This window comes from Perna viridis, chromosome 12 (assembly GCF_037379345.1).
Source record: "Perna viridis isolate PV_CMFRI_1.1 ecotype Kerala chromosome 12, ASM3737934v1, whole genome shotgun sequence".
NCBI classification, from domain to species: domain Eukaryota; kingdom Metazoa; phylum Mollusca; class Bivalvia; order Mytilida; family Mytilidae; genus Perna; species Perna viridis.
The window spans coordinates 26,701,607-26,717,828 of record NC_142456.1 but is presented as its reverse complement, the minus strand read 5'-3'; the positions used below and the strand labels follow the sequence as shown (position 1 = coordinate 26,717,828).

At 32.3% G+C, this 16,222-nt stretch overlaps 1 protein-coding gene and 1 long non-coding RNA gene across 4 annotated transcripts in view; one reads left to right on the top strand and one right to left on the bottom strand.

Moving 5' to 3' along the window:
- Positions 1–16,222, bottom strand: part of LOC148601863 (H(+)/Cl(-) exchange transporter 6-like) — a 69,680-nt gene that overhangs the window by 20,573 nt on the left and 32,885 nt on the right. The window lies entirely within an intron of this gene.
- On the top strand, positions 1,176–11,497 carry LOC148601864 (uncharacterized). The gene is made up of 3 exons (XR_015916973.1): positions 1,176–1,334; positions 9,834–9,997; positions 11,182–11,497. It is a non-coding gene; the product is annotated as an uncharacterized LOC148601864 (long non-coding RNA).

Here is a 16,222-nt window from a genome sequence, read left to right as displayed (position 1 = left end):
GCTTCGATTCAGTTAGGTTTCTTTGAACTTTATTATGTATAACTTTATAAACAATAAAATATGTAGCTATTAAGTCAGTTGTAATAATACAAAAACCATTCACAATAATACCACTAGGTAACACCTACAAGAAAATAATTCCGGCCAATTCTCGGCAAGATGTTCCCACTGCTTGTTATCAATATCACAACGCCGTCCCGATATTAGTAAAAGTTTTTGAACAGCTGTTTTAATTCCAAATTTGGCAGCTTTTTTCATGATAATCAATGTACAGTAGCAGTAAAAAGACATTTCCAATCACTTTAATACGCATTTTCATCAAGAAAGAAAATATTTCAATATACCAAATAAAAAGCTGAAATTACATTATTTGCCGTTCTGAATTATAGTGGAACTTCTACTAAACGACGTCCAATGGGAGGGCAAAAGCATACTCTCATGGACACATGCACTCTTAATATACAGGTATATATATATTTCCAAATTCAGAACAATGTTACACAATGCATATAAGAGATGGTTCTTAATATTGAAATTAAAAGCAACTAATTCGGGAGGTATTTAGTCAATTAAATTCAATGTTTACTTTAAGAAGCCTTTGTTAATATTATTTCCTACAAATGACACAATTAACCTTGAACAAGACTTGACTTAGCTGTTCAACGTAGTCCAAAGAAATAATCTTTAACTAAGTTTTCAATTCTGCGCCTTCTTAATGAAAAAATTGCATCTTCAAACATCAAAATGCAATATCTTTTCTTCGAATTATAGGAAAAGTCATCATACTTTGTCTTTAGAAAGGTGATATGAGAGAAGGGAATATAAAAAATCGGTAAAAAAGTCAGATTTTACAACTTTTTGAATAAATTCAGTCATTCCGATCCATAATTGATGATTCTTTCACAGAAAGTAACCAGATTTGTCATATGAAGACGATTTACGACAGAGACGCTACAGGTACCGCTTTACAGCAATGTCGTAAACGTAGATGGATTTTTGTATTAAGATTAAGTATTATTAGCTTCAAAGCTTCAGCAATTTAATTATGATCGGCAATCTGATTTGTTGGCTTATTGTTTGACAACAAAACTAATGTCTAATTGATTCTCTCTGTTGACACATCTATACGCCTTCCTCATCACGTGGGTCTACAAACAATTCTATAAGTTCTTTCAAAGACCAACGAACCTTTCACAAGAGTAAAAAAAGTAGTGTAGCAATTTCTCGTAGGTGAAACTGGTTTTTAGAAATGCGAGGGATAATTGTATTGACCATTTGTTTTGTTCTAAAGTCACTTATATGTATGACAGAAGCCAACTGGTATGGAAAGAGAGGTAAATATTGTCTTTTTTATTTATAGATCTAATTTACTTTCTCTCAGCTCAATAATGAAAAATAAAAACAAAAGTGAAAGATGGAACGATGAGAAACCACAAAATAGGCATCAAGTTGTTATTTATATCTCTAGGTTTTTTTTCGAAATCATTGCATCTCTCTTATTTACGACAAAGCTTAAATTAAAACAAATTAAATTTATTCTTCATGTTTTAGAAACTCACCAGGCTAATATGTGTTGAAATTCTGGGTATTTTTATATGCATATTTTGGTTTGTTTTTCTGTTAGTGCACATTTCTCAATTCGAACTACTGCATGATTACCTATATGGATTTATCGGTTTTATCAAGAACGATTACTCCGGCAAATTAGTGAAATGATTACCACAATTCAATCCGATTCGTTCTGAGAAACGTTTAAAACTTAAGTATACCTCATAAGTACAATCAATTGCTTTTGAAGAATCAAAAGTTTAATGTTATGTTAATTCAAAATGTGTAATCATGTACTCGCCCCGTGCAGGTCCGGGTGTCAATAGAATAGGCCTGCAGCAGCGCTAAGCTTGTCGTAAAAGACGACTAAATAGTGCTCATAACCATAGCCGGGGGCTTGGGCGCTCTGCCCACAGAGCAACTGGGTTGTGTGCCCCATGTGGTGGAATATGGTACCCCTGGCGTGTTACGTTGTGGTTGTCTGGCTATAATACGCAAACCATAGTGATGCACCGTGTTGGGAAAGATGCCACGTTCATCGCACGTTAAAGAACCCTACTGTGGTATTCTCTCGGAGTAGGAACCATAGGGCTCTGCCACAGGAGGCTAAATTGCCCGACCCTACCTACCTCTCCCTATTTCCAGTGGCAATCAAAATTTGTCGACCCCATTATCCTTGTGTCCCATCCCATTTTTCAATTCATCATCATTTCATGTTCATTTTTATCATCCATTTCATGTTCATCGCCTGCATATAGCTGAAATATTGCTGCTCGGACGTTAAACCCCAATAATATATCAATCATAAGTAATCATTTACTTTAAGTTATCTAACTACATAGAAAACACATTTATAGTTTTTACGTTAAAATATTTTTATCCCAACTATAAGAATTTTATATAATGTGTCTTTGTATTGATGAATGCCTTTAGTTTTGTGTTCTGGTATATCAGTTTGAGAAAAGAATGATTCATTATTTTAATTCATTGGCGCGTAAAAGCATTGACCATAGCGCAATTTCAATGAAGCACATGTGCTACGGCGTTTCATGTCCAAAACGTAAACGCCGAAGAAACAATCAATTCTTATAATTACATATACTTCTTTTATCTGACTTTTTTCTTGTATCTTAAATAGTAGGCGTGGCTTATATAAATAGCCCATTGATTCGTGAAATATCTCGTATTACGCCAATGGTATATGGGGAGATGAGGAGTGAGAGTAAGAATACTGTACTGGGGAGTGGCATTTTGAATGGAAATGATAAGAAAATTAGTTTTTAAGTGTCAGTCCCTGTAAGAATCAGGCAGGAGGTGAAACATGGTATAAAAAAACCAATCATTTTGATAGTGTAATTTGCTATTTGCATCATCAGAATCAAGGAAAACAGACAAGATTTTCCATGCTGGACCATTGAGTTACAATTTCACTGAAATGCACTGAAAATGAAAATTTCAAGGACAGATAACTTTGTCAAAAACCTCATTTTTCTCTGATTCTATTTTCAAATAGAGACAGCATTCTTGAGTGATCTTTTATTTTCAGATCGGTGCGGTTTTGACATGCATTTTTCTGATTTTTCCCATTTCGCCTGATTTTTACAAACATTTACACTTAAAACACTAATTTATACATAAAAAATATTAAAAAAACATGATAAAAATTCTTCTAAAGAGTTATGAGGTATGGGAATGGGACAATGGGGAATGGGAAATGTATGTGGTGTATGTAGGAAGTGCATTCCATTCAAGGGCTGTAACAAATTCACATAACAGGTTATTCAGTAGCAAAAGACAACTTATATAAGATGTGTTTTTAATAAACCAGTCGCTCAATCTACCATCGCGCCTAATGTTTTACCCTCCTTGTCTTTTGTGTGCACAAACATAACTATTATGACCACTTTGTAGGTGAAAGGTATGGCTAGCAATTAAATGTGGTTTAACGAATAATAAATACATTGACCATTTTGCTAGTTCATAGAGCAATTAATATTTCGAATTCCAATTCATGATTTTATGTTATTTTTATAAACTTTTTAAAAGGTTATTTTATATAAGTGTTAGAAATGACATTACCCAATTTGCAAGGATTAATAACAACTTTTACGGTTGCAAATCGGCGTATAATATCAATATGGCTCTTACTTTTTGTACCATTCTTTGTAGATTTGTTAGTACAATTAACCTTAACCCACTTGGTTTGACACAAGTGTGTAATTTCGATTCCGATTCTTGTCATGATGTCATGGTGCCGTAGCTCATGGCTCATACTGAATAAGTGGAATTATATCATATCCTACAAAAATGATAAATATATTTCCAAACGAAAACATCGCTTTTATTTATAATTACATTTGTAATATGATCGTTACCTTTGTATTTAGAACTATTGATAGTGAATAATTGTTATCTTTGGCAACAACTAGATTTTACAAATGGTATAAATTATTTACCATGTTTAGATCATAGTGAATGGTAAATCTAATTTTACATTTTATTCTTAAACAAAAAACTATTCATAAAAAAACTAATATAAGGCATTAACTCTATTATCTTGTCTATTTGTCAAATGTCACATTTCTCTTCTTATACGAAATGACTTTCCTTCTACTGAATATTTATGCATGTGTTTTCTCACTCACAAGCTAAATACGGAAATAAACAACAAGTTGTTAGCGACCGACTTTAACAAAATAACACGGCGAACATACCATTAAATCTGGTCAAAATAATTGTGAAATATAATTCTTGAAGCAATTTATGGTAGTTTTCAGCAAATTTTAATTGCCCATACTTTTAAATGGAGTCAGTTTGCTATCTAATTAACATAAGACAAATTTTACAAAATAAATGAATAAACAGTCATATCGCTTAAAACAATCTAGTATTCTATCAAAAATCACAGTAATTCACTGCTGACATTCACAACAGCAACTTCATAAAGCAATCAACAGTATAAAACAGTTTTCAAAAACATTGAATGGCAAACTTCTTATGATAACATATATGTTGTTGTGGTGAATTTAAATATTAAATGCCTTGCATTTTAATCGGAACACATGACTAGATACTATATCTGTATGAATTTAAATATGAAGAAAACTTCACCATTTGTATATATATATATGCACACATTTCTTAGATATTTCAATAGAAGTATATAAATGAAGCAAATAGGCGGAAAAGAGCAATACTTTTAAGAAAAAAGATCATTTCTTCCACTACCGTTTGTCAACATAGGTATATATGCGATTTAATTGACTAACATCCTCCATCACAAAAAACATACCCAACAAAATTTCCCCAAATTTCAAGGACAAATCAATACCGATTATTTCATATTCCTATACTTCACCCATTGCATCCAAAATTTTCAATTTTAAAAGGCTATTACAGAACCTCGAGATTGAGGACTTTAAGGCTAAACCATCTGGCTGTTCTTGCAAAACTCTCAATTCAAATATGATCCTTCCGGTCACATTGTTACGGGAGGTTTAACCATCATCGAAGACGAATCTTGGCGTAATATCCTTTCTAAAAGTCCCAAGCATCATGAACCATGCTCCATAAATTGGAATTAAAACTTTAAAGTTCTTATGGATGCAGTGGAGGACTACGCAATGAAATGGATAAAACGATAACAAGAAGACATTGATTCTCTGTCAGAGTGGATAAAGGCAGTGAGGTGTTTAATTTTGAAACGGATGAAAGTTTTAAGTAGGTTAATGAGTGTCAGTGCTACATCAGTTTTCAAAGATCCCGATGTAGCAAAGACATTGTCTACTATACATGACAAATATTTGTCGTTCCTGCAGACAAAGCCCAAAACAACATGTTTTTGTCTGCAAACCGTATTACATCCAATGTTTATTATAAGAGGTAAACGTAGAAAATAAAAGCAATGATGAGACTTATACTGCCACTACACTCTCAAAAGAAGAGATGGTCGATAACCATAAATCTGTGCTATCCTCTTTTGGTCTCTCTACCAAAGATGATGATTGTGATTTACCGTCTATGTGCTGGATTCCAAAACTCCACAAGAACCCATTCAAACAATCTGCAAAATGTACCACCAAACCTCTTTCAAAATTTTTAACTTCTATACTCAAAGCTGTCAAATAGGGTGTCCAGTCTTACCACAACACTTGTTACTTCCGTAATGGTATCAATTCAATATGGATCCTGAAAAAATCGAAAGATCTTTTGGAGACCCTCAATTCAAGATTATCATCATAATATAATAGCATGAAAACCTATTATTTCTCAACGCTGTATACTTCTATTCCTCATACTCAGTTAAAATCCCGACTCAAAAACATTATACATCGTCGTTTCTCCAAAAAGGATGAAAAAAATACTTCTTGGAAGAGATTCCTCATACTTTGTTAAAAATAAGTTCAAATCATTTTCCAAATATACAGAAGAGGAAGTTTTCAAAATAGTGGAATTTTCGATCGACAACGTATTTGTCTAGTGTGGTGAACTCGTTTTTCATCAAACGGTCGGCATTCCAATGGAAACAAACTGTGCTTCTCTACTTGCTGACCTATTCCTTCACTCTTATGAGACTGACTTTATAGCTGATCTGATCCGAAAGAAAGATTATCGTTTAGCTAGATCCTTTGATCTCTGTGTCCGCTATATAGATGACGTATTATCGTTAAACAATCGTAGTTTTGGGGATTTGATATAACGCATCTACCCCAAAGAACTTGAGATAAAGGATACTACAGACACTGTAAAGTCAGCCTCATATCTTGACCTACACTTAGAGATCGATGATAAAGGAAAACTATTAACCAAAATTTACGACAAACGTGATGACCTTTCAGAATTGTTAACTTTCCTTTCATCTGTGGCAACATCCCTTCAGCACCTGCGAATGCCAGAGCTTGCCGTAAATACGCAGACGTTTTGTATCACGCTAGACTTACTAAAATTAGGCTCCTGGAACAGAATTATGTTGCTACAAGACTGAAGTCATCACAATAGAAGTTTTATAGTCGCCATTATGAGCTCGTGGATCGATACGGTGTATCCACCTGCATCATGAAAACTGATTTGTTCATTGTGTCAGTTTTCCTTTCCTCTTTCGTCTACCCCCAGACTTGACTTTTCCTAGAAAAGCAGAGGACGCTTACCCTACGGTGCACCTGGTCCACGCTTACAGTTTTTAGTGGAGTCCGAGTTGCTCATTTATGTTTCTTACTTTGTATGTATTATTTTAGTTACTTAATGTTCTTTGTTGTGTATGCCTGTTTTCCATGTCTGGTCTTTATCCATGGTTTACATTCTTTCTATTTTCTATAGAATCGTGGTTCCCTTGATTACTCTTTCACTCAAAATTCATAAGAACATATGTTTTCAAAGCAAACATGAGCAAAAATATCAAAAATGACGACAACGTCCTAAATTGATACAGCATCTAAACTTCATTCGTTCATGTTAAGGCCACACTAGATCATTTATCTACACGTAAGCCTATCCAAGGGTAAATTTCGTTTTACATCAAAAGTAACCACTCAAACATACTGAAACTTGTATAAGTACCAACTGCCTTAGGCAAAATTTATGGTTGTATTATCAACTTGGTTCTGTATACTTATGGCAAGAAAAAACATCAATATCCGGTTTGTAACTTACTCTTCGGGAGTTGAAAAACAACATAATGGCAGCTTCATTTGCGTATACTTGTATATATGCGATTGAGAGCCGAACCAGTCTCGGAAAATATTCACTAGTTTCGATAGTTAGATACAAATCGAATCATAGCTTTTCCAAGATAGGATTGGCCATAATTGTCTGTAGTATCGCGCCAAGATGTTTATGAAAATTCCGTAATCAATATTGTCCATAATTCTCGGGTCATAAAATTGCGAAACGAAAACGAAACAAAACGAAACAAAAATAATCTATAAAAGAAAGAATAGAAACGAAACAATTCGAGAAAATTAATCAAATCGTATTAAAATAAATAATTAAACGATACCAATCGAAACAGAATGAAGCGAAATTAAATTAAAGGAAGGAAATCTTTTAAGAAGTTTCGCAAATAATAAGAACCATAATGTTTACCAGTGCTGGATAATTCGACCCCAAGACATTTCGGACCATGACAACCAACAATTCCTTATGAATACCGGACATTTCGACTATATCAAAGACATTTCAAACCATGACAATTAGTATAATGCTTTAGGACATATATCATTACAAAATTTACCATAGTTGAAGGTTATAAGCATAATATATCAAATCAGAGCTGACAAAAATTATCCATGTTGTTTTTAATCAATGTTTCTTCGGAAGCGTAAAAAGGTTCCACCTTCATCATACTAAAAGTGATATTTGTAGTTTGAGAATTAGCCTTCCAATTTCGATTACGTATAAAACAGGATTTCAAGAGTTTTTTTAAAGCACATAAGACAAGCTTTGGTACAAAGTACAAAATACAAAATTGATTAATCAAATAATTTGAATAAACAATAGAAATGGAAAGAACGCTAAACCATAATTGAATTGACATGGCGTTAATATTTCGCCTAAAAGTGTAAATGAAATATGAAACTGAATTAAATTCAATCTGGACCACATTGCTGGATTGTCTGTAAGCGTGAAAATAGTTCGACATCTCTCTATGCTAATTGTTTTTCTTCCTTGGTAGTCATTAGAATTCATACAACTCAGCTGCGAATTTTCATTTAAAATGCTGGGAAACGATTAGGCAATATAAATTTTATACAGATTTTGGATGATTACATTGAATAATTCAGTACTATGAATCAATCAAATAACAATAAAATTGTTCTTGTAGAAAATTGTTCTTATGACAATCCAAAACGGGTATGCCATATGAAATGTCATACTTTAAAAGAGAATTAAAAAAAATACAATGTTTCAACTTGGTGGTGCTGTACTGTTTGCATTTGCCCAATACTATAGAGTGACATAGACAAGAAATGTTTGCTGAATGATTACATTTCAAAATTGAACAGTCTCACATAGTTTTAAAATAACAGTAGTTTCACTTGAACATAAAGACTATTCCATCTTCTTGTTGAGGACTGATATTATACTAAACCTTCATTTTATCAAGTTTGAAGGTTTGTAGTATAGCCATTCAGTCGGTACAACATTATTGGAAACCTGGTCTGTTAAAGAGGTGTCATACTTTCAGGAAACATTGAATTTACCCGATGCAGCAGGAAGTATCAAATAAATCATGTATGTCATGAGACCGAGTTATATCATTGGTACCTGACGTACAGAATATCATTCCTATAAACTACGACAACTATCGTCATATTCAAATTACAACTCTGCTTGGACAAATGAGAGAAAAGATTAACGGTGTCACTGTTAATACATTCTACTGTATTGAATTGTCCCATTTAAGCGCAAATTATACAAGAAGTGTGCATATGTCAGCTGAAATATTTGCATCTTGCAATTTGTATGCGTAAAACTTCAAAATTGTGTGTAAATCTGCATAACGTATCGTGCATAATGTGCCATGGGGTTTCGTCATATTGTACGCGATGAAAAACATTATTTCTGTTGTTTTGTAAATAATCCATTTCAACTATTTCATATTTTCAACATTGTCCGTTATGTTATAGATCAAGTATCGCGTCACTATCACGAAACCTGTATATTCTGACGTGGAATGAAGCGGGGCACACCTGGCGCCTCCCTAAAATTTGTAGAAAAATAATTTTACATGAAATCCTGATTTTTCATCTCCATAAGCTATTCTGAAATCCTTAGCCCGCCCCTTATATATTTTCACGTATCATGTGCATGGTATATAATATGTAATTCGGTATCTCATATATATTGACTGTTAACTGAGTGTTAAGACTTAATCAAAAATCAAAAAATATCCACGAATATGTGTATTCTACGTACAATCATGTTTTTTTTTTTGGGTTACGATTCGCACAATCAAAGTGCACACACATATTTATGAAAAATTGCAATACATGTTTTTAGTCATATGTTAAGTAACAATATGAAAATGTAATGTCATTTGTGAATCTTAAGGAGCACTCATTTATTCTAAGATTTACAATTACGTTTTTTTCTTTCAATGAAGTTAGTCGGTAATTCATAATATATGTTTTATATGTAAATTATGGTGTTCTTAAACATTAAAAGAAAACCAAAAGGATAATTATTTGTTTAAGGTGTTTAACAAAACAAATGAAATAATATGATGCAAGTTTTGTTGTGACGAAGACACATGCTTATTGAATTACGAATGGTCATTTTCTTTTCAGCCGATGATGAGTTGATAAGCAGAATTTTGTACAACAGGCAACAGCCAGACATTGAAGACAGTGAACTAATATCAAAACTTGAGAGATTGATAAATAATATCAGATCTAAACAAGAACTTTTCCGTGAAAGCAGCAATGATATTTTCAAGAAACGCAAATGAAAGGTAAGTGCACAGTAGAATATAGTAAAAACAAATATTTTCTATGACAAGTCTTAAAAATAATAAAATATAACAAAGCTTTGATCTGTTCATGATCATTTAATTTGCTATAGAACTTTGGAGAAATATTCTGAGACACCCAATTTTCGATACCGAAAAATCCATGCTCTTCCTTAAGTTAGAATAAGATTAACAATACATTGGAACAAAGACTTTAGTGGGATAATATGTACTCTGTGTTGCCTATATCATAAAATATGTCTGGTTTCTACATGGACAAGTTTCTTGATAAAAGGGAAGTCTTTTCACGTTTCCTATATTAAAAGAGTAATCAAGGGAACCAAGGTTCTAGCGGTAATCAAAAGAAGGTAATCCAGGGAAAAAGACCAGACATGGAAAACAGACAAAGAACATAAAGTAACTAAAATCATACATACAAAGTAACAAAAGTATATGAGCAACTTGGACTCCACTAAAAACTGGGAGCAAATATAGTAATATATACAACATTTTGAAAAATAATACGGAAACAGTTGATGTTATTTGAAAAGTTCTCAAAACATTATAATATTCAACCTTAGATAATCAATGAAAGCAAGTTGGTACATGGGTTAGAGTCAATCTATTAATTTTGACGTCTGAGATATCATTTTCTTAAAACAGACATAATTTCTAAATAAATAAATAATGATACAAACTGTCCACTCCTATAAAAGGCAGAAATCTATAATCAAGTTACTTATACGTAGGAAGAGTTTATAGTTCAGTAACTTGAGAAAGCAATCTAATATTCTTGTAATTATCGGAATGATGTTTTTTATATATATGTTGTCTATAAAGACAAAAAAATAAAAAATAAAAACATTTTTTGTTATGTCTTCTTATTTAAGGATCTGATTTCCACACACACACACACAATTTTAATTGTTAATGCGAGTGACACAAGCCGCTCTCGAATGGTATTCATCCAGAGAAAGTGAGTATATCCGATAGCGTAAAGGTGTATCATAGCAAATGGGTATACATCTTATCGACTAATATCCTATTGTTTGACAATGTGATGCTAAATAAGGTTTGGTTCCATACATATATGAAGGAAGTAAACTTTAAAAAAAAAATGGGCTTACAACGGTATGATGTCATTGACTGCCATCTTTAATAATCAATCATATTATATTTCTTTTTAGGTTAAACCTCCTTATGATGATGGTTCAACCAAGTAACACATAACAAAAGCGGATGTAAAAGACATTTTTAGATACTTTAATATATTATTGACACTTCGGTATTTTTTGCCGATATACATGCAATTTACGAAAAATCTTACTAGGGGAATTTTAAATGCTAGGATCACTCCACGACTATATCAGGTTATTAACGCTTGGAGTGTGACTTAGCAAGGGAGACAAAAATATTTTAGAAAGGAACATGTTAATTTTATAAAAGGGTTGAAGTTAGTATGAAATACAATTTCTATGAATAAAAATCTGTTTGATAGATAAATGTATGTTGTTTTTATTTGTTATGCATTTGTCACTGAATGCAACGTATAACGGTTTTAGAAACATGATATAAAATGTCACGTTTTCTTCGCTAAACTATCATAAACAATTGAAAAAATTGACAGGTTACTCCTTAAAATAAGTGTACAGTTTTCCGAAACTTGCAATATTTATTTGATTGGTATTTTGTATACATATAAATATATAAGAAGAGTACTTCAAAGTACTTTCTACTCTCTCCTCATTCATTCTGCCAACCCAACTTGACATTGGACCCAAACACAAACATCAACCACCATAGCCTACTTAGAAGCTGATTATCACCGTATTTGTTGTTATTGACATTGAATTTGTCTCCACTTCTAAAAGTCTTAAGTTGAAAGCCGACAAAGTAGTTATATGGCTTTAACATTGGAAGTCAGGTGATTTTAAATCATCGCAATAATTTGTATGTTAGTAGTATGTCCCAATGGGATCATGTAACTTTTGTGAGGTATATTATTTATAGCAATACTAGACATAAATCATTAGAAAGCACTGTTTGTCTAGAAAAAAAGTGTCAAATACTGACGTTTAAATTTAACTAATCAATCAATCTGATGAACTAATGATCATGGGCATGGTTAGCACCATTCAGTAAAACAATTATCATGTTTATCCAAATTTGCAGTATTACAAATTTCAAAATATTTAAAAATATTAGGATTCGTTCCCTGTTCTGAACATAGTAGATCATCTTGGTGATGGATTTGGCTTTCTATTTCCATTCTTCTTTCATACCTGAAATGCTTGCGTTTCCATAGAAGAGCGTATTTAAGGTCAATGGGGTGAAAAGCGAAACTATATCGACTGCGTGGGAATAAATTGAGTGAGTGGAGTAATACAGTTGACTCTCGTTATCTCGAAATTGGAGGGACCAGGAGAAAAGTTCGACTCAACCGAAGTTCGACTTAACGAAATCAATGAAGTTCGAGCAGCAGAAAGGGGAGATAACCATGGACGAGAATGACAAAATAAGTACAACTGGATCCGGTTACATATTCTGTGTATACTGGGTTGTCTTAAATTATTTTTGTTATTGTTTGTACTTTGATGAATTCTTGTTTTTCTATGTTTCTATGTTGTTTGAATAATGTTGAATAAACGGTGCTTGTTATCGTTGACAGCCATGCTTAAATCAAGTAAAAACATTAAATCCTTTGCTTTCACAGAAACGCCGAAAATGTTCAAGATCCGCTTGGCCAATTGCTATTCATCCACAAGCGTATATGTTTGTTTAAAATTGTAATTAATAAAACATCAAGATTTTAATAACAACAATCTTATTTTAACGACCCATTGAGTTCGGATAACGGTAATTATTTTATACACACCCAAGCGTAGACATCTTGTCAAAAACACAAATGCCGACAATGGTCTTTGATCATTAAATAAAAGAAATCTAATTGCATTAATAGAATATTTCATAGTTTTATTAATTATAGAAATACAGGTAACAAGTCATCAAATCAAAATCATCATCGAAAGGTGTAATAAACTAATTAATGGTGACACAGGGCCTCGACAGGTAAAATGATTTGACACTTTGACATGTAATTTACCCTAATTAGTTCGAGATAACCATTGACTTTTACAAGGAAATTCATTGAAGGGACTTAATTTTTACTTCGAGAAAATCGAAATTTCGACTCATCCAGTTTCGACTAAAAAGAAGTAAAATAACATAGACAAATAGGCATTTTTTTCCGGACTTCGACAAAATTTCGACTTAACCGAAATTTCGAGTCATCCGAGTTCGAGACAACGAGAGTCGACTGTATTGTTTAGTATTTTCAGAACAAGGGATAACAATAGGGTTTAAATGATTCTTTAGCTCGAACACTGATACTATGCCAATCAAGGATGGCTTACATAGTACACTGTATACCAGATACTGCAGAACAAATACCGTCTTAAACATGACCAACTATACAACTAGAAATCTCGTGAATTCATTTTTGACGACACTTTTGACTTCATGACGTTACACGCATTGAATTGTGTGCCCTTTCAATATCAAGTTCAGAGTACAATATTGCATTAATTTTCACAGCATATGTTTTGCTTACCAACACTGAAGGAAATATAAAAATCAAAATACTTTAAAATGATAGACCGTAAAAGATCTAATGGTACTTAAGAATGAGTCTGTCTAAAAATCAGGCAAGAGGGTGATTCATCATATCTCTAGATGAAACTGGTCAAACACATCTGTTACGTCCTGAAAAAAACTCTTCCTATGTTAATTTCCCAAGGTATTTTTTACTGGTTATAATGTACAAATTATGGCTGGAGATATCCCATTTTGTTCTATAGTAGAATGTAACTAAGATTAAAGTGTTTAGATTCAGTAACCAACTTTTTCCATGAGGACTATTGTACGATTTCCAATTAAAATATCTCTGAAATTAAGATATGCATGAAGCAATTATCAAAAGCATCTGTCTTGTTTTAAGGCAAAGCTGTACTTATCTATTTGGTCATTGTTTATCAAAACAATTTTGATAACTGTTGTAGGTAATGTTTATTAATTATGATCCACTATAATGATATATTGTAAGTTTTTTTAAGAATAAGACAAAATGGAAAAAAAATCAGAAAATGTATGTCAAGAACCCACCGATAGGACAATATAATTTCATTCAATGATGCTTTCTATATTTGAAAATACCACAATTTGATCTCTGCATCACTGGATTTGTTCAGAAATATTTCAATAATTAATAGAAAAAAAATGAATTTTTGACAGAGTTATCTGCCCCTGAAATATTCATTTTCAGTGCATTTCAATTAAATTATAACTCAATTTACAAAGTGATATGGAAACATATCTTTTTCCTTGATTATGATGGTGGAAATAGTCAAATTAAACTTTCAAAATAGTGTTTTTTTTTTCATACCATATTTCACAAACTACCTGATTCATACAGAGACTGGCACTTAAATTCAGTCATCACTATTTCAGTCAATATTGATAAACAAGGAACAACATTCTGCAACATTTAAGATCGCGTACATCAAATATAGGCATATCTACAAATTTTATTACGCTTTTAGCAGCATGATATTAAGTAAAATCAAGAGAAACCGAAAAAGGAAAAAACGAAACACAACGTAAAATACAAAATTATCAGCAATAAAACCAACTTGAGTACATGACCTCAATTCATTGGTTTCTGTAAGCGTCAAATTTACAGTTTAGTTTATAGATCAAATTCAGGAGTACAAAATGAAAACGACGAACGATGTTGTATACCGGTATGTCACCATGATGGAAATGGGCATGCCATTCCGATTGATCATTCCATTAGAACGATATATAAATGCATTAAATATTTTATTTCAATTTTCAAGCTGCATCATCCCACCTTGCACAAAAAGCTCTCCAATATGACTTTTAGTGCTGAACAATGGGTTCGTGCAACTTCGACGTTAGAAAGATAATTTGACTATGATGCGTAGGTTTGTTTGATAAAACAATTCAGTGCATCATTGTTAAATTATAGCTGCAGAATATTAGTTCAGGTTAACTGTTTAAATAATTGTTCAGGAAATTTAGACATTGCGCAGACAATTGAAGTTGTCAATGGTTTTCAGTAAAGAAGTTTAACTGATTTTATTATTCTATTTTTGGAAACACGATTAAAATAGAATGACAGAAAAGACATCTTGGGAAAATCAATTGGATGCAGATAATACACCCATAACAAGGACAGCATATTGTTTTCTTGTATCAATATTTTCTCTCCAGTACATGTCACAAAGAATATCAAATGCCTACAGAGTACGTGATGTGTTTCAGAATTATCGAAGAACGACAAATTCAAATAAGGTTGTTACGGTGTATAATTTGATTGTTTGTGTGTGGCTAGCCGTGGTTTGTTTTATTCTTAACCTTCATCTTTGTACTCATTCGAATCTATATTTCGCAAGACTATAGAAAAAACAATTACTATTGTTGCGCATTGAAATTAAGGTTTAAATAATCCTTTGTATGAACAATTTTTAAGGGCATAATGTGGATTGATAAATACTATTTTACAGAAAAAAAACACCTAATTAAATGTTATAGTGCGCTTGCCGATTAGACGGTAATTTAATTATTGCCTTTCTGAACAAAATAGGGCTGTGCACAATAAACCTTATGGAATAGAGTACAGACGTATGCATTGTAATTGTTTAATTACTTAAGTGGTGATCTTTTGAACTTCTACATATTACAGTTCTGAATCATCGGAAACGTTAACTAAATAAGAGTTTTAAACTTCTACACATTACAGTTTTAAAACATAGGAAACATAACCCAATAAGCGCTTAAATGTAGCTTTGTAGAAATATACGGAAATTGATGTTGAGAATCAAATTTCTCACTGATAATAGATATGAAAATTTCTTATCATTATGTGATTTCCGTATTTCAACCACCGGTTGCGACAGAACATGTGCGCGTTTCCGTAAAATATGGCACAATTATATAAAGAGTTAGTGAACGATGATATCCAATCAATATGCGTTTGAAAATTCTTTAAAATTTTTAGTTTTATTGAAAATTAACGGTGATCGATTATTTCCTGCTTTTGTTTACATCCAGTGACTGTTTCGAAGTGATCTACACTTTACACCAGGTCATGACATATCACTGGTCACATTGATAAATCATAATCAGTTGTTTAATATAGAACATTTC